The 20,367-nt window shown below is 38.9% G+C and overlaps 1 protein-coding gene and 1 pseudogene across 1 annotated transcript in view; one reads left to right on the top strand and one right to left on the bottom strand.

Annotated features, from left to right (window-relative positions):
* Positions 1 to 20,367, top strand: part of DPYD (dihydropyrimidine dehydrogenase) — a 795,521-nt gene that overhangs the window by 748,409 nt on the left and 26,745 nt on the right. The window lies entirely within an intron of this gene.
* Positions 1,340 to 5,141, bottom strand: LOC113914726 (annotated as a pseudogene).

Genomic DNA, 20,367 nt, shown 5'->3' with positions numbered 1-20,367 from the left:
TAGATCCATATAATGGATTAGGTTTGTCTTCTGATCTTCTCTTTATTAACTTGATAGAATGTGGATAAACCCCAGTATGTACTAGGTTGAATCAGCATATGAGAAAGATGGTAACAGTCCTTGACCTAGCTTCCTCTAGGCATCCTCTGCAATTATACAGCAATAATAAAGCTTTCACCTATGATTCAGAAGTAATCTTTTAGTGAAGATTGTTTAGGAAAAAAAGGCTTTGTTCATCCATACATTCATATACACAGTACTTGAAAGCATCAAATAAATGAGTAACTCTTGACAATGATAAGGCATTCAATCAATAAAGGTTTTATTTGGGAAACCTGTAGTGTTAGCACATTCAGCCTGTCATAATGCTTTTTATCCTGGGGGGACTTGAAGTTCTTATTCAAGAGTCTGCTAAGGTAGATATTAGAAGACACTAACCAAAATCAGTAATTCATCTACACTACAAAACGTTGCAGGAAAGAGATTATGTACAAAAATGAATTCTGTGAGAAAAGCTACCCATTTCTCTCATTTCACACTGGCTATGTATATCCAGGCCTCCTAAAATGGTGTCTTAGTAAGGCACACCATAGCCACCCTTTAGAAGGTATCCAAGATCCACTGAGTTTGGGTCTCCTCATTGAATAGTGAGTCAGCTAGAGAGATCAATGCCTAAAAAATTCTTGGTGCTCAGTAAACATTGGTTTAACTTAATTGAATCACTCAGACAGAAGATTATCCAGACTTCCAAATCACTTTACTTCTCCTCTCCATAAACAAACATATGTACAACTGAAGCCACTGATTTAAAAATCATTAGATAGTGCTGAACTCTGTCTACTCTATTAGCTTAGGTGAATGTACCTTACCTTTAGGACTATATTCAGAAAAATGTTTAAGCCTCAAGGTCAGGGCACCTGAGCGGCGCAGCCAGTTAAGTGTCTGACTCTTGATTTTGGCTCAGGTCATGATCTCAGGGTCGTGAGGTCAAGCCCCATGTCGGCCTGCACGCGTGGACAATAATCTTGAGGGTGAAGCCAGCTTAAGATTCTCTCCCTCCCTCTTCCTTTGCCCCTCCCTCTCCCCCTCAAATAAATAAATACATAAATACATAAATACATAAATAAATTTTAAGCCTCAATGTCCCTAGTAATGTAGAGTACAGAATTCGATAACCACCCTAAAGACATGCTGACAGAAGTAACGCTTTTCCTAAAGAGAGGCTTCCAGAACTGTGTGTTAGAGCTTAAACATCCACGGACAACATGGATACCAGTCCTTGCTCACACAGTTTTGCCCTTCAGACAGTCCTTCGTCATTGGTCAGCTTTGACTAGACCCTAGCCTGCAGGAATGCGCACGGGACACCAGATTCGCCAGCACTCTAAGTTGCTTACTGTTTTCTCTTCTTTAATGAAAGGTTGTACTGAACCAGGCTTTACCTATGACAGGCCAGTGATATGAAATTCTATGGTGCTGTTTTTCAGACTTCTTCTGAGTTGGCATCTTCTCTGGCTTCATCATGTACAGAAAGATTCCATGGAGAAAGGCTAATCGCATAGGGGTCTTTTATTTCAGGTTGGTCAAACAAACAAGCGATGCACACTTCAACACTGTCAACCACTTTACTTTAAAAAGCTGGACATCTTTTTCATATGGTATTGCAGCCTCTGGGTTCAGGGGGCCTGTCTATCAATCTTGTAGAAAACTTTCCTTACATACATTCACACTTGCCACATATGACTATGGTTCTGCTTCCAGTTTGCAGATGCTCTCTTCACATCCAGTTTGTTTGAGGTGGGATCAACTAGCAGGTAAAAGATGGGCATATCAAACACCCAGCATGGCCATTCACCATCTGGATAGTTATTGGGGATGTAAACTTAAATACACCATCTTGATGAAGTCCGTGCTGTCTGAATATGACTCCAAACCGCATTAATGCAGAGCCATAAGGTGACTCCATATAGATACCTAGTAACTTCTGCTTTACAACCAAGGTAAACTCTGCAAGAAAAGTGTATGCCAGGTAGAAAGTTCATACGAAGCGTATGTGTCACGTGCTGACCGTGTTGCTGGGGCAGGAGATGTCGGCTTAGTTATAAGCAAAGCATTCTGGGGAAGAGAAGACAGCTGTTTCTTTGGAGGAGCCTGTGGAGGACAAGTTGTCACATCCCCTGTTAATGTCCTCTCTTCACCATCAGATCATTTGCATACAGAGCTTGTAGTCTTGCTCATAACGGGTTCATAACGTGGCCTCCAAACAAAGCCATTTAGTGATCTGTGTCGTCAGACTCTTCTGTCTTCAGAATTCACTTTACTGCTCCCCAGCCTTCGTTCCCTCCCTGCTAAAGAGGGGCTAATGACTCTGGCCTTGAAAGACTGTCAGGAGGAGGAGGTGGGATAATGCAAATCACTCACATCAGTTTTTAAATGCTCATGAAGTAGGTATTACCTTTGCAGGTCTTAAAATCTTATGAAATCGCAGCTTTCATTCTCTCTCACCACCTGTTGTTTACAGATCTTCTAACTCCCTTCCTGACAACTTATTTTTCCAATGTCAGCATATTTGCCACGACCACCTCAAATCTATATATAGTCTTTGTTTCATATTTTTACAAATTGATTTCATTATTCTAGTGCAGCTTCTCCCATACTCACTGACTTCTACTTAAAAAGACTGGCCTACAAAAGACATCACCAGCCCATCAAAAATGTTCTTATTTAATCCACAAATGGACCAGTCGGAACTTAGTGTGAGGGGTCACACTTAGGTCTATAGCTCTTCTCGGCTCTGTTCATTGTGTCTGGAAGTGCAGATGGTACTTGCCACCAAATATCTTTCTTGAGATGCAGTATTTTTAGGCTCAGGCATATTCAGAAAACTACAGTTGTTTGGGTAGATCAGCTCTGGAGGGGCAAAGTTTTATTCTGTGTATTTGTGTATAAATATTTTCATATGTACATCTATCTAAATGTATATCTTCTTTGAGAAATATAAATGAAAAATAACTCAATCTCAAAAAAGCTAGCACTAGAGTTTTAATTCTTGGAAAGTTCACTTTACAGTTTAATTCTTTGAGGTACATTAATTTACCAACACTCCATATAGAATGGAAATTTAGTCGTGACTTCAGAAATAAAAATCTGTAACCTCAAATATATAGAATGGTAAAGTAACTGAACATTTCTGATTTGATATGTACTTAACCATATTTTAGAATAAGACCTGAGGTCTGCTTAATGTATTTCTGTCTATGTAGCCATTACACGTGCATTCTCCCACAGCTTAGATTTGTTTGATAGCTACCATTCTAAATTAGGATTTGAAACTCCTATTAAAAAACAACAATAAAGGGCGCCTGGGTGGCTCAATCAGTTAAGCATCTGACTCATTATTTTGGTTCATGTGGTGATCTCAGAGTCTTGAGATCCAGCTGGGCAAGAGGCTCCGTGCTTGGCACACAGAATCTGCTTGAGATTTGCTCTGCCTCTACCCCTGCCTGCGAGTGCTCTCCCTCTCTCTCTCTCTCTAAAATAAATAAATAAATAATTTTAAAAAATCTTATAAAACAACAACAAGGTAATGATTTTGGCCATAATAAGAATTATAATTTTATTCTGATGAAGTTTTTGTAATACTTCCCATTAGTGTGACTTTTAAGACAATATTTATTTTAGGGATGCCTGGGTGGCTTAGTCGGTTAAGTGTCCAATTCTTGATTTCAGCTCAGGTCATGATCTCATGGGTCCTGGGATCAAGCCCCATGTCAGGCTCCACACTCAGCGGGGAGTCTGCTTGAAAGATTCTCTCCCTCTGCCCTCCCCCCCACTCTCTCCCTCTCAAATAAATCATTTTTTTAAAGACAGTATTTGTTTTAGTAACATTTTTCTGATTATACAAGTAAATGTGCTTACTGTAGAAAATGAGTAAAATACAAAAGTATAAAAAAAAATCATCTCTAGGGACTCCTGGGTGGCTCAGTTGGTTAAGCATCTTCCTTCTGCTCAGGTCATGATCCTGGGGTCCTGGGATTAAGCCCCATGTCAGACTCCCTGCTTGGCCGGGAGTCTGCTTCTCCCTCTCCCTCTGCATGCCCCCCCCACTTGTTCTTTCCCTCTTTCTCTCTTTCTCTCAAATAAATAAATAAAATCTTTAAAAAAATCATCTCTAATCTCACTACTCAGAGATCCCAATTGTGTATGCAGGAATGTATATATACATATAAAAACAGTAACTTATAATACTGCATATACTGCTCTAATTCTACTTTATATTTCTCTGCCTAAAAATACATTATGTAAGAATTTTATATACTTCTTATAAAACTCCTAAATATTATTTTCTTTTTAATGGCCACCTAGGATTTTAAGAAATTAATGCCAATTTAGCCAATCTGCTATTTTGAAATTTTTAAATAATAAAATCAAAATCCATTTTGATGAAAAACCAGAGAACTTAACTGCAGCCAATTCTGGTCCTTAAGGACTTTTCTCTCAAACACGGAATGCAAGACTATAACAAAAGAAGTCAGTTCAGGGGAGGACCCCAAAGCCAGTACCCAGCCTTAATTCTGTGTGTTTACACAAAACACTGATGAAGGCAAGTAGGGAGTGAGGCTCCCCAGATTGTCATATGTGTAATAGAATCCAGACCATTGTATAACCAGTAATGGCTTCTTTAGCCATAACTCAAAGACATCCCATTTATACTACGGTCTTTTTTTTAATAATGAATAGATTGCATTTAAATTATAAACTTAGAAAGGAGAAGTAAAAGGATTACTGAGTGTGAGAGATGAATGAAGAAAAGCAGTAAAGCCTATGCGATCAGAAGGGTAAGTCTCCCGGTTCATCTGACATAAGAGATGGATTATAATGTCTCCGAAGTGGGGGACAGTTTACTTAGGAATTTGGCAGTAATTTGCATTTAAGGAATCCATTAGTGCCATCCTATACGCAATTCCATCATTGGATGACTAACAGGAATATAGGGTATTTGCTTATGACTTTATAGATTCTAATAAAATATGACATCTTTTTGAATCATTCTTATTCAGGGAAAACCTACTTTCCTAGGACTTGGCTGATGTAACCCACATCAACCATTAAATGACATAATGATGCTGTATCTTTTGACATTATCTGTGTATCTTTCTCTGGCTCATTCTGTCCTAGAAAAAGTACCTCTAAGGAGCAGGGCTTGAATTAACCCCTGGATGATGATGAACAGAAATTTTTCCTAGAAATAACTAAGTCTGTCAACTGTTCAGGTATTTAGCTCATGGAAAGACCTTCATACAAGAATTCAAGGGGTAAATCGTGCTCTTAAAAAACAGTCAGACATTATCATTTTCTTTGAAGGAACAATGTTATTTGTGATATTTTCTCCTAGAAATCACCTTAGAAGACATAAATACAAATACATATTTTACATATTCTTCAGTTTAAAAAATTGGCATTATCTCTCTATAGAGGACATATGGGGGGAATGGAGTTCAAGAAACAACGGACACCTATCTCAGAAGCATTCAGATCTAGACTCAGTCCAAATCAGAAACATCCAGTAACTACCCCTCCCTGCCTTTTTCCTTCATATACTCACATTGTTTTCTGGGATGAAGCTGGAAGTAGAACAGTGTTTATTCCCTGCTTTTGTCTGATGATAATTTTGTTGTTGTTGTTTTATCTTCTAAAATTTGGACTTTTATTTACAAATAGGATTTTAGGAATGTTGATGTAATTTTCTTTTCTTTTTTTTTCTTTTAATATTTTATTTTATTTTAATTATTAATTAATTTATTTTTTAAATTTTTTATTGTTATGTTAATCACCATATATTACATCATTAGTTTTTGGTGCAGTGTTCCATGATTCATTGTTTGTTCATAACACCCAGTGCTCCATGCAGAACGTGCCCTCCTCAATACCCATCACCAGGCTAACCCATCCCCCCACCCCCCTCCCCTCTAGAACCCTCAGTTTGTTTTTCAGAGTCCATCATCTCTCATGGTTCGTCTCCCCCTCTGACATACTCCCCTTTTCTTCCTCTCCTGTTATCTTCTTCTTTTTCTTTTTTCTTAAAATATGTTGTGTTATTTGTTTCAGAAGTACAGATCTGTGATTCAACAGTCTTGCACAATTCATAGCGCTCACCGTAGCACATACCCTCCCCAATATCTGTCACCCAGCCACCCCATCCCTCCCACCCCCAACCACTCCAGTAACACTCAGTTTCTTTCCTGAGATTAAGAATTCCTCATATCAGTGAGGTCATGTGATACATGTCTTTCTCTGATTGACTTATTTCACTCAGCATAACACCCTCCAGTTCCATCCACGTCGTTGCAAATGGCAAGATCTCATTCCTTTTGATGGCTGCATAATATTCCATTGTGTATATATACCACATCTTCTTTATCCATTCATCTGTCGATGGGCATCTTGGCTCTTTCCACAGTTTGGCTATTGTGGACATTGCTGCTATAAACATTGGGGTACACGTACCCCTTCGGGTCCCTACATTTGTATCTTTGTGGTAAATACCCAGTAGTGCAATTGCTGGATCGAACGGTAGCTCTAATTTCAACTGTTTGAGGAACCTCCATACTGTTTTCCAGAGGGGTTGCACCAGCTTGCATTCCCACCAACAGTGTAGGAGGGTTCCCCTTTCTCCACATCCCCGCCAACATCTGTCGTTCCCTGACTTGTTAATTTTAGCCATTCTGACGGGTGTGAGGTGGTATCTCATTGAGGTTTTGATTTGGATTTCCCTGATGCCAAGCGATGTTGAGCACTTTTTCATGTGCCTGTTGGCCATTTGGATGTCTTTCAAACAGCATTGCTCTCGGAATAATGAGATAGCATATTATGGCTACTGACAGTGATGAGAAAGAAACTTAGAAATGAACCAGTCAGTATTTGAGGAACATAATGCATTTCATTCATTCTAAGACATGAATTTTTGTCAAGGTATCTTACAATTAATTTCTCTTTAAACTACTAGACTGAATGTTTAAAAGTTTAGTACTATTTTGAAAAATTGATTTTGCTTATAATTTTCCTCTTACTATATGCATAAAAGCAATGTATAATAACATCTTAAATGTGATGAAATATAAGGTTGTGTTTTCAGTCTGTAGTAGATAAAGATAAAATTATTCACTGTTTGGGGAGTACTTATAACTGGCATTCTAATGGATCAACATAGACCCTCTCCCAAACTCCACTAGACAGAGAAAAACAAATTGTCTTGGAAAGTTATTTCACAAAAAAAAAATTCAAAATCTCATCCTCATTCTGTTCAGAAAGTCACTTTCTGAAATCTAACTAATGGGGCATTGGGCCAGAGTGGATTAATGAATTCCATAGATAATCCCTCAAAACTCAATTTATTCATTGAATTCACTTCTTTCTCTACTAAATATATTCCCACAGCTTGATGGGTAACCAGATTAATTAATTTGTTACATATCCTTACTCTTCTTTTCTGATAGTCAACAATGAATAAAATCCAAAGTCAGAAAGAAGAAGCAGCACAAAGATAATCCCTAATCTGAATAACCACTTCTGGAAAACAGAAAGCCTACTAGGCTTTAAGTCTTTCTGTAGAATTCAAAATATTGGATCCAAGTATGGATGTCTTACATGTATCTATATCTATGTGTGTGTGTGTACACAGAGTAAGCACACACATATTTAATTACATAGTTTCAATGTATTTAAAAGGCTTTGGCCATAATGTTCTAAAACCACTGTTGAGAAGGCAAGAGTGCACATGTTAAAATTTCTTCCTGGGTTAATAGAGATGACGGGAAAAGTTATTGGGGTTTGCAAATTTATTTTAAATAAATCCTTTTAAAATACCCACTGACCTGCATTTATTGAAAGAAAAACAGTCAACTACAATCGTAATTGTTATCCTGTCAGGTATTTATTAATAGATAGGCGGCTGTCATCTTTGTTAAAATGCTCTAAGTTGACAGAATTTCATTTACATAAATGGGTGGAAAATCCTTTTCTTACTTGTCCAACAAACTGGAGACAAAGTGCCTGCCAATGTTTTAATTTCTTTTTCATGTTCTGGTTAGAGAGTGAGAAGAATGCTTTCACTCCACAGTGTCATGAATATGATAATCTATGGAAATCACGGAAAGCAGGTACTTAAGTTAAGCATATACTGTACTATGGGAATCCCTGATGAATTCAAGTCTATTCTGTTTAGAGAAGATGTTGTTGCCTGTGAAGTGACAGACTGCCAGATGTTCCTGAAGTAGCACGGTAATGGGCTCAGATCGGAGCATCTTTCCCGAGCCCCCACAGATGACAGCATTTACTTTAGGCCACAGAATGGTCTTGCCTTCGTTCTTTAAGAACTCGTGTTTACATTTACTTCCCAACTATCAGATCTTCATTTTCCTGGTTTTACTTATTTCAACATGTGGAGCATAAAATTATATAACTATGTGAGTAATCCTTACTTTATAGAGTGTATGCAGTCTAAATGTGAAATAAGCAATTCTCCATCATGTAAAACATGCTTAAGCCATTTATTTCCCCTATAAAACCTGGAAAAAGGGGTTTACACGAGGGAGGGGGAATATTTACTTTAGCATATTAAGCACGTAGCCAAATGTGCTAAAGCATATGTAAGTTAATAATAGAAAGAAAACTGTAACATGTTGCGAGGATTTCTATAATAATATGATGTGGATGATAAGGACTAACATTTAGTAAGTGCCTACTGTTTACCAAGCTGTGGCTTCATTTTATATACTTTATATAAGTTATATAGTCCTTACTACAACCCTATGAAATGTTATTCCCATTTTATGAATGAGGCACCTGAGATCTTATAAAGGTAAAACAAAATTTGACTAGGTTAAAAACCTAGTACATGATGGAACCAAGAGTGAAAGCCAACATCAAGGACTGCACTGTTTATCCTAAATATACTGCTACCCATACATTCATTCATTTGAGAATGTATAATGGGCCAGGTATTGTTCAAATTTCTAGGGGAACATCACTGAACAAAATTTATGAACATCCTATTCTGGTAGCTCATATCTTCTAGAAAGGTTGGAGATACAAAATAAATGAATAAAGAATACGATGATTACCAAAAGGGAGATATACAGAGTATGATTTAGAGGACCTGCTTTCAGTATAAAGGCCCTAAGACTTTTTGAGAACAGCAAAAAGTCCACGAGTATGGTTGCAGTGGGGTAAATTAAGAGGAGAGTGGTAAAAAATAAAACTGAAGAGGTAAGCAGGAGCCAGATAAGCCAGCAGTCATGGCAAAGCTTTTAGATTTTATTTTAAGTACATTGGGAAATCATTGGAGAATTTTAAGCAGAGGAGTGACATGTTCTCATTTCTATTTAAGACAATTGCTCTGGCTACTATGTGGAGAATACATTATAGCGAGTCAAAAGAGAAAGTAGGCAGATCAGTTAGGAGGCTACTGACTGCAGTGTACCTGGTGAGAGACAGGGGAGCCGTGGACTAGAGCCATGTCAATGGAGATGGTGGGAAGGGGAAAGAGTGGGGTTTTGCTGAAGGATTGGATCTAGAGGGGAAGATAAGAGGAAAGAAAAGAAATCCAGAATAGCCCTAGGTTTTTGACTTGAGCAAATGGGTCAGCAGTCATTCCATTAACTGAAATGGGGAAGACTGGGGAAAGAATATTCGGAATGAAATAACAAGGGATCCACTTAAGATAGTTAAGTTTGGGAGATCACTTTTCAACAGCTAATTAAATGTTAATTAAGCCCCTGGATGTGAGAGTCTGGAGCTCAGTATAAAGAACAGAACTGGGGCTATAAATTTGAAAGCCATAGCTTAAATGACATTTAAAGCCATTAGATAAGATCAGATCACTTGGAAAGGTTATGCCGGCAGAGGGAAAAAAGAACATCTAGGACTGAGCCTTGGATATTCCAACCTATAGGTTTCAGAGAAAAAGATTTACCCAGTAAAGGAGATACAGAAGTGATGTAGGGAAAAAGGTAGGACAGTATTTTAAGAAGGAGGGAGGGGTCATCCTGTTTGAATGCAGCTGAGAGAGAAAGTAGAATGAGCTCAAGAGTGTGGCCATCTGATTTGCAGAATAACGGTTGTCCTTGGCCCCATCACCACAGCATTTCCGTGGCTGGGAATGGAGGGCAAACTCCTGGCCCCAGTAACTGAGGAGTGAATGGGAGGTGAGGGTGGGAGGCCAGGCACTATTGCTGGTGCTTAAGAGAGGTTTCAAGGGGAAATAGGGAAATGAGGAAGCCTGGAAGTGGCTGCAGAGACAAAGGGTTCTTTTATTTGTTTGGTGTATGTGTTTTGAGGAGGGGAAGGATTAAAGCATATTTGTGTGTTAATGGAAATAATAAGAAAATGAGAGTGAATCATGGGATGGTCAGAGAGAAAAATTAAAGAAGCAGATTCCTTCAGAGGATTACACGTAGGCAAGACAGAGCCCGCGGTGGATTCTCTGAAAGCACCAGGACACTTTCCATCGTAACAGAAGAAAAGATGAAGGGTGATAGTACAGATGAGGGGGATTTATAAAATTCAGAATAGAAAAATTACTTCAGTACTTTTACCCGAAAATGTAAGGCCAGATCCTCAACTGAGAAGGAAAAGGAGTGGCAGTTCAGATTTTAGGAGCAAGAAGAAGATATAAAAATGTCACTAGGTAGAGAGAGGAAGCTGAAGAGCATCAGTAATAACACAGCAAGGCTTGTTGGCCCTACTGCGTGCTCACTTGTGATTAAAGTCACGAGCTTGTGGGGGGAGCAGTCATGCTCTGTAGCCGTCTTCAGTTTTCAAGTATAAATACGGAACTCCTGGATGATTGGGTTAAATATGGGCAAAGATTTTGCCTGGTGGATACAAGAAAGGGTTAGAAGTTGTTGTCTGATAGGACTTGACCTTAAATGATCAGATAAATGTGTATCATTGAAAACTGTGATACATGTTGGATATGTTTAAAGGATTATTTATGTTTAATCCCATTACATTACAAACTATCACAAACTCCCTGAGGATAGGGATCATCTCTGTTTTACCCTCTATTATATCTTCTTATTAGCTCTTACTTACCCTTGGTATCTTCTCCTAAAGCACCAAAAGCCATAGGGTAATTTTAGGTGACACGGCAGCCAAATGGCTCGGAAAGGACACCGGCACCCAATATAGAGAAGATGCGCGGCTTGGAGGTGAGAGACCTAGGTTTGGGTGGGCCTTGCCATTACTGTTATGTGGCACTGGGCTTTGTGTGCTTGCCACATTGGTGGGCCTCAGGTTTCATCAATATTATAATAATTCTGTTATGGTGGAAATTAAATGAGATAATATGCAAAAATAATTTCTAAAGCTGAAAGTACTGTCACTATGTTATATTCAGTCTTAGAATTTGGTCCTAATGCCTCTCGGGACATGTGATGTTCAGCAACTGGCTGATATCTGACGAAGCTCAGAAAATTAGGTATATTCTTCTCCAAGCCTAATGGCAGGTCTCTTTGACCGCTGTTTTCATTTTGTGGTATTAGCCATTGCCAAACATGAGGCTCATCTTTATAATAGAGTTTGGCAGTCAAGAGCAGGAGGGTCTGAAGACCAGCAGCGTGCACTACATGGCCATAGGGCCTACATGAAGCCCACAGATGTCAAGTGAATTATTGTTTCAGGAAGCTTAATGTTTAATCTAATGCAATGATTGCCTAGATTCACAATTGTCCAAAGTACATTTTCAATAAAATAATGGGTTTTTAAGAACTATGGCCTACAGATTTTTTTGCTGTTTGATTTTTTTGTTTCTGTTCAATTTTGTTGTTTGATTTTTATGAACAGGAGAGTGAAATAGTTGGTCATTATTATTTTCTTGATAGAAAACTTTAAACAAAGAACCAGGAAAATACAAAGAAATTATTTGTGTTGTGCTCCATGCCTTTGAATCTAAATTGATTTCTTGGAACTATACCTTATAATACCTTATTACTATAAATCTGTTAGGCTGTAGGATGTTGTTACAATTTAAAGCAAATGTTATTATCGGGGATTGGTTTATGTAATATTATAGATGAGGCCAAAAATTACTTTGGTCATTAAGCATTAGATGAATCTCATTCTTGCCAAGCCTTATGCATAGAGAGAACCTGTCTGGACATTTTATATGAGAAGTGTTCAGACTACATCGGTTGTCAGCATTAAGCTGTGACCACATTGAGGTTAGTTGAAATTTCTTGTCAGTATAGCTTTTTGTTGATGTTAATCCCTCATTCATTCATCAAATAGTTAATTAAGGCCAACTATGTACAAAGAACTAAGGGGAAGATAAAACAGGTTCAAAAGTATCCTGTCCTCAAATTGTTTATGATATTCTCAGAAAAATAGAGAATGCATAAATAATGGCAATATAGTTTAGAAAGTAATGAGGAAGAAATGGAGAGGAAAATCCAAAATCTGTGGGGGCAATGATTGCCTTCAGTAGTGACCCAGGTACAGAGATGAATTTTATCTTATGGGTGTTTGCTGGTGTCTCCATGTCTGCATGCAAAAGCTGTTGTCTATGGAGCACTTTGCCACACATATAAAAGATTCTTTCCCATGTTAAATTCTTTCCTACTGGTATGGTAATTAATTATCTTAGAAAATTCTTTCCTTTCAACTAAAAACTTGCCCTTCCTTTTATTTTCTCTCCAATATAAATCTCCTGCTTATCATAGAAACCCTAAAAATTGACTTTCAAAATGATGATCATTTTTTCCAATGTGTCCTGAACTGTAACTCCAAATAGGGTTTTTGACTGGATCAAAATGTGATATTTTATGCCCTGTGCCGCACTTTCAGATAAAAAGGCTTAAAGCAGTCATCCTGGTGTTTCTATGTAGGGAAAATATTAAGTATCATATTGAATAAATATGGAAGAGATTGATTAATCTTCTACTCTTGCTCCAAATACAGCCCGACTCCTGAATGTTCTTTTCACATTTATAGCAGTCCCATTTTCTTCATCACCCCATTTTTCTGTTTTTCTTTGCTTCCATCCCATTGTATGAGGTAATTTTTATTCCATTTTCCCTCATTTGTTCTTGCCCTTGACATTCTATGCAATATTTAGCCATGGAAGCAGTAGCATTTTGAAGGTGGATTTCCAAAGCAAATTATTTCATCCAAGTTCTCCTAAGGCATTGGAAGGACTGTAGCTTAGGAAGTCTTTTTTTTTTTTTTTAAAGATGTTATTTATTTATTAGAGAGAGAGAATGAGAGAGAGAGAGCACGAGAGGGAAGAGGGTCAGAGGGAGAAGCAGACTCCCCGCTGAGCAGGGAGCCCAATGTGGGACTCGATCCCAGGACTCCAGGATCATGACCTGAGCCGAAGGCAGTCGCTTAACCAACTGAGCCACCCAGGCGCCCAGGAAGTCTTTCTTTATATTAGGCTAATATTTTGTGACATTTTTATAATGCAGAATACTCACTTCATTTTACATTGTAAAGATGTTAAAAAATTGTACATAAATACAATTTACATTCCCTATAAAGAAATAACACTTTGGTTCCGTACTGCTTTATAGTTTTCAAAATGGTAAAGGCTGTATTTTAATAATCTATTAGTGCCTTCCTATTTCGAACAGTTGTTGTGAAGAGTAGGTAGGCAGAATGGTCATTGTTATCTCCATTTTACACAGATGAAAACCGAGGCCCACATAGGGCAAGTGACTTGTCTTAGAGACCAACTGTCTTAGTCTCTGTGCCCAAAAACCAGGAATCACTGTATATTGCACTGCTTTAGTGGAAGGTTCCATTTTCTCCCAACATCCTATAACTTTGCATACCAAATGCAACCACACGTGTGTCTATGTTTTATTCTTGCTGACTTGGCAACTTCATGTCTGGTATCATTTATATCCACTTCTAGAATGCATGTGGTTGATTTTGTATGAACGTATCTCAGGTGAGTTGTAACTAAACCAAACTGTGTGAAGATAATTACAGTACAGCGTTGGTTGTGAATGAATTGCTCAATTTATACAGATTATATTCACCTTCATTTAAAAAACTATTTTATTTATCTTTATTATTTGTACAGGTTTTATTATTTCATAATGAGAAAATAGAGAAGATATTTTTGGTTGTACCTTCCACCAGTAAAGCCTAAAACAGTTTATGCACTCATCCAACCTTGGGAGTTTGATAAACATTATCCATATTATTCATATTTACAGTTTAAAAAGACCTGAAATGTTCTGTAAATAGGAGGGAAAGACTTATAATTTGTGACTCAATCCAATATTTCATCTACAAACTGTGGATGTGATGTGGATAAGACTGTAGATGTGATGCCACCTGGTCATAAACTCTGAGGATTTCTTTTTTTTTTTTTAAGATTTATCTATTTATTTTAGAGAGAGAGAGCAAGGGGGGAGGGGCAGAGGGAGATAGAGAGAGAGAGAGAATCTCAAGCAGACTCCCCACTGAGGGCAGAGTCCAACGCAGGCCTCAATCCCACGACCCCAAGATCATGACCTGAGCTAAAATCGAGAGTTGGACACCTAACTGACTGAGCCACCCAGGTGCCCCGTAAACCCTGAGGATTTCTAACTGTGAATTTGAAAACAAAACAAAACATATTACTGGAAGGAACCTTATAAATTATCTGGTCTGACCCCCTCATTTTACAGATGAGAAAACTGAGACCCAGAGGAGTCACTAGCTCCCATAGGTCACAAAACGAGCTGATACCAAGGCTAAGAACAGAACACCATCTTCCAGCTCTCAAGTGCTATTTCCAATATTACTTCCCCCGGAAAGATGCCTCCCATGGGGGCATTGCTTCTTGAGAATGAAGTATATTAAATTCACATTTGGCTGCTAATCATTTTCTCAGCAGCTCTATGGTATTTCATTAACTGCTGCATGTAACGCTCTGGCCTTTCACCTGTTTTAACTTGAGCTCATTAAACTTGAGGCCAATAATAAACAGGACTGAACTAATACAGATATTTTGCATGGTATGTGTTCAGCATTTTTTTTAAATGGTGTCTACCGTATGAAACGTTTTTCCCTTCATGGCTTACGGAATGAGTAAAAACGGGAAGCATAGATTTCAAGGAATGGGTTATATGTGTAGTATGCCTCTTTATATCAATCAAAAATATATTGCACACTTGTCTAATACAGAGCGTTGTAAGAACTATAAAGAAACATGAGTGACAGCATAGCACAGGGTCTGGTATCTGGCGTTCTGGGATGTGAATCCTGGCTCTGCCACTTATTAATGGCGAGAGTTGGAATAAGTTGCTTAGCCTTTCTGAAACTGTGTTCTCGTCTGTAAAAGGGAACGAGGACAATACCCAATTCACAGGGTTGCAGTAAAGAACGGATAATGTACTCACTTGCTTTGCAGAGGGCCTGGTGTATAGCAATGCTCAGTTAATGTGCAGATTTTGATGAAGATGGTGCTGACAATGCAGTTCCTTCCCTCGTCGAACTTACAGTCACTTCCCACTACGGCTGTTGTTGAAGAGGCTGATGTGCCCCATGTCTTCTCCCCACCTCATCATCACTACAGAATACAAGCGAGGGTCCTCCAGAGTGCCAGGAAAGAAAAACTAATCCCAGCTTCCCCACCAACATGATTTCATGTTCATTTTGACCGAGAAGTAACTCTTTTGTAGCTTACAGCCTCTGCGGCCATCAGTTAAACACAGGCTCTTGTGTGATTTTGATAGTGTTTGGGATTCTGACTGAGCAAGTGATGGTGAGAGAGGAGGGATCATTTGCAGAAAGATGAGCAGCAGAGAGGTAGAGAGAGAGGTCTGTCAGAGAAGCGTTCTATGTCAGAAAGAATGAAAGCTGGATGGTTCAGGCAGAAGTCACTGTGAGAGTAGGGGTGAAGCAGCGGGCAGTGTGGGAGTGAAGATCAGTGGTGGACTGTTGGGGTCGGCGTGCATAGCCAGTATTTGTTCTCTGTTTTCCGGAGTACCATAGACTCTTAACACACACACACACACAAATCTTATAGGTCATCTATTTAACTTTTCTGCTTCTACCAAAATCCCATCTCCAACATTCTGGATCATTACTTTCTTTCTGCCATAAACCACCTCCCTCCCGCAACCCACCCCTCTTTCCACCGCCATAGGGATCTGGTCACATATTTTCAAATAGCTGGTGTTTCCCTACACCCTAAAGAACAAATATCCAAGCTGCTTTGGCCAGAATTCAGAGCCCTCCATAGATTCCCCAGCTTTATCGCCTGCTATGCCCCAGTCACATACTATATTTTAGCTCTGTAAGAATGAGTTCATACTGTGGTTTTTTTTTTTTTTAATTTTTCATTCCTTAACTCATCCATTCCTTTATCTCTCTCATCTCTTTCCAGCACCACATACTATTTCTCCCTTTTATAATCTTTCACCACAGTTTAAATTCCTGCTTCACCAGGAAGTCTTCCTTAATCTCTTAGTTGGAATTAAGTGCTCATTTGGATCAGCGTTACATCAAACTGTGCATTTCTTCCTCTACTTATCCTATTCTCCCTGAAAACTGCCTATGGAACCCAGACGTCAGCTAAAATCACCCAGTCCCATCCTTCTGGAAATTGCTACAAAATCCCTGGAGATTATGTTCCGTAGGTCACTTCCGGCTATAAATTCTCCCTCTACATTGAATTCTGCATCTCCTTCAATCTTACTTCTTGTTGGTTCCTATTCTTTGAGCTACATGCCAACCCAACCATGAAACTCAAGTCTATTTTGCTGATTTTCCTCCACATTTCTCTCTAAGGCATATAAGTATGTAGGAGACTTATTTAAGTGTTAGGGGTCAGAGAGGAGGATTTCGACTGCAGCAACACAAACAGCTTGAAATCGAATATGAACTCTTCCTCTTTATTAAAGTCCTCCAGGCCTTGTGCCACCAGGCTCTGCTCCCTTTCTGTCCCTCCCCTCTCCCTTCTCTTTTTGCTTTTTCTTTTTCCCTCTCCTCTCTCTTCTCCCCGTTTCAGAATTCTGCCTTCCTCCTACACGGTGGTTTGGCCATTTCATTGTTTTTGTTTTTCCCAAATCATGCCACAGGGCTTCATCTCCCAAACTCCAAGCTAAAGGTATTGTTTTTTATTTTTTTTAATGTGGGAATTTATTTTTTTATTATTTTTATCTTTCTTTATTTATTTTTATTTAAATTCAGTTAGCTACCTTAGTATATCATTAGTTTCAGATGTAGTGTTCAATAATTTATCAATTGCATATAGCACCCAGTGCTCATCACATCATGTGCCCTCCTTCATGCCCATCACCCAGTTACCCCATCCCGCCATCCACCTCCCTTCCAGGAACCCCAGATTGTTTCCTAGAGTTAAGAGTCTCTCATGGTTTGTCTCCCTCTCTGATGATTTCCCATTCTGTTTTCCCTCCCTTCCCCCTGCACTGTTTCTTATATTCCGCATATGAGTGAAACCATGTCTTTCTCTGATTGACTTATTTCACTCAGCACAATCCCCTCCACTTCCATCCATGTCGATGTAAATGGTAAGTATTCATCCTTTCTGATGGCTGAGTAATATTCTGTTGTATATCTATACCACATCTTCTTTATCCATTCATCTGTCGATGGACATCTGAGCTCTTTCCACAGTTTAGCTATTGTGGACATTGCTGCTGTAGACACTAGGGTGCAGGTGCCCCTTCTTTTCACTACATCTGTATCTTTGGGGTAAATGCCCAGTAGTGCAATTGCTGGGTCATGGGGTAGCTCTATTTTTAACTTCCTGAGGAACCTCCATACTGTTTTCCAGAGTGGCTGCACCAGTTTGCATTCCCACCAACAGTGTAAGAGGGTTCCCCTTTCTCCACATCCTTACCAACATTTGTTGTTTCCTGTCTTGTTAATTTTAGCCATTCTGACTGGTGTGAGGTGGTACCTCATAGGTCTGTTTCTTTAGAGGAACCTGATAGGCATCATTTAAATAATATTTCAGTATAAAATAATAATTTTCAGAGTGCCTGGGTGGCTCAGTTGGTTAATCATCTGCCTTCGGCTCAGGTCATGATCCCAGGTCCTGGGATCGAGCCCTGTATCAAACTCCCTGCTCAGCGGAGAGCCTGCTTCTCTCTCCCTCTGCTGCTCCCCCCTGCTTGTGTGCTTACTCTCTCTCTTCTCTGTCAAATACATAAATAAAATCTTTAAAAAATAATAAAAATTTTCTCACTTAGTTTCAAAGCATATGAGTCAGTCTTCCTCCCAAGGCTACAAACTGCTTTTAAAAAGAACCACCTCCTGGTGGCCCCAGCACCTACATGATGCTTGGGCAAAAGCAGGTCTTCCCTCCATCATCCTCTGTTAGCATTCCACTAATGTTAAATTTTCTTCTCTTGATTGACATTCTTCCTAGCATACCTTCTGATGTGGTCCCCTTCACACAGGAAACTGCTTGCCCTCCTGTATCTTATTAAACAGAGAGCACCGGGTTAGCAGTCTGTTGGCTCTCCAGCACCTCTTCCAAAGTGGGCCCCTTCTTCCTCTGGTGTTTCCTCCGCCGGGAGGATTTTCTTCCCCTTTGCTGACCCTCACACCTCCGTTTTCACCATTTGCTGACCTATCCTTCAGAACTTACTCAGATGTCACCTCTTCTAGGAAAGCTCTGACCCCTCAGCCTGGGTTAGGTACACATTGTCATTGCATATCTAGCATTCTGTGTCACCTCTTCTGCAGACCTTGTCTGAAGGGACTGCAGTTGTGATTAACTATAGGTTCTTTAAGGTCACAGATTGTCTTTTATAAATACATCTCAAGTGTCTGGCACTTTGTAAATGTTTTTGAGTTTATGAATCACAGCTGTTGTATAAGTACGGTATTTTTACTTCATATGATTTTAATGTTAAATGGACCTATTTGTGTAAATTAGTTTCTTTCCGAAAGTAATGTTTCAGGTTATCTGATATTTCAAAAAACCAGCTGGATTTTTAAAATACATTCAGGATATTCATTCATTCATTTGTTAAGTTTCCAAAACATCTTGTGTACCTATTGTGTGCTGGATCAAAAAGTAACTCTCTCCGACCTCAAGCGGGAACAACGGAAGCATAGGCTAATGGCGATAAGGCAGTGCGGCAGGTGCAGGAGTTAAAGTATGCCCACAGTGCTCTGGAGCACTGTGAGGAGCCCCTAACACTGTAGGGAGGGGAGCCAGTTAAGAAGATTACTTAGATGCTATGAAAACCAAGCTGAGACTACAATGCCAAATGGGCATGTACCAGATGAAAAAGACTGGCAGGGGCTTGCCTAGCGGAGGGGATGTAGGAGCCAACATGGAAATACAGAGCATGGTACACAATGCAATATAAGCAGTTAAGGCTTATGGGAATAAATTGGCAGGCATGCACTTTACAAATAGTATTCCATTTATTGCTTATATCAACATCGTGTGTTAGATACTGTCATTCTCATTTCATTGATAAGGAAAATTAGTAGCAGAATGGTTAAGTAATTGGCTCATAGTCACACAGCTAATGAGTGTAAAACTGTGATTTTAATGCAAATTTGACTTCTAAATCAGTACCCTAACCACTATGAAAATGTTGGCTCTCTACTTTCACTGAGAAGCATGAACTGTCATTGCTTTTGACTGATTCAGACGTCAGATAGTTTATCAAAAGTTGTGCTCTTCAATTTATCAGGTTAAATTAATAGTTATATTTCATTAATTTCAGAAATTTTGCATGTCCAACTCCAGTGTCCCCATTTACACCATTGGGCACCATGTAGTATATATGTAGATATCCTTTTCTCTTTGTCTTTGATTGTTTTCCACTGTCCGATTTTGATAATATGAAAAATTGCTTACTGTTATGTCAGAGATTAAGCATTACATGCCAATTACTCATGGGAAAAATCTGAGTTGCTGAATCCAAACCATGCTAAAACGGATTTTGGAATAAAAATCAGGATCAGATATAAGCAGTTGATTACTCTTATAATTGAGAGAAGGGAGGAACAGTAACTGAATTTGGACAGAACAGAACTGAGACTTCTCACCTCTGTTTCCGTGCTTACATCATGCTGAGCATACAGTGGCTGAAATTAAGGTATGCTAGAAACACATTCAGAGAACCCATGTTCCCAGCCATTGCGCTCCAAATTGTATATTTTAAGTATCTAAAAAGTAGTCCATTGCCTTCCTGAGTTTTTTTTAAAGAGTAACTCTTTGAAGTTTTATTTTCTTCATTTTTTTCTCTCCAATTAATAGTCATTTGATTGAGATCAAACAGTTTTCCAAGAAGTTTGGTTTATCATTCCTTTAGATAACTGCAATCACCAGAAATACTTAATATATAATTCAATCTGACAGTACCCTTAATGAATGGCAAGGGAT

Source organism: Zalophus californianus, chromosome 4 (genome assembly GCF_009762305.2).
Source record: "Zalophus californianus isolate mZalCal1 chromosome 4, mZalCal1.pri.v2, whole genome shotgun sequence".
Classification (NCBI taxonomy): domain Eukaryota; kingdom Metazoa; phylum Chordata; class Mammalia; order Carnivora; family Otariidae; genus Zalophus; species Zalophus californianus.
The sequence above is the reverse complement of the archived record's forward strand: the minus strand, read 5'-3'. Positions and strand labels throughout refer to the sequence as shown.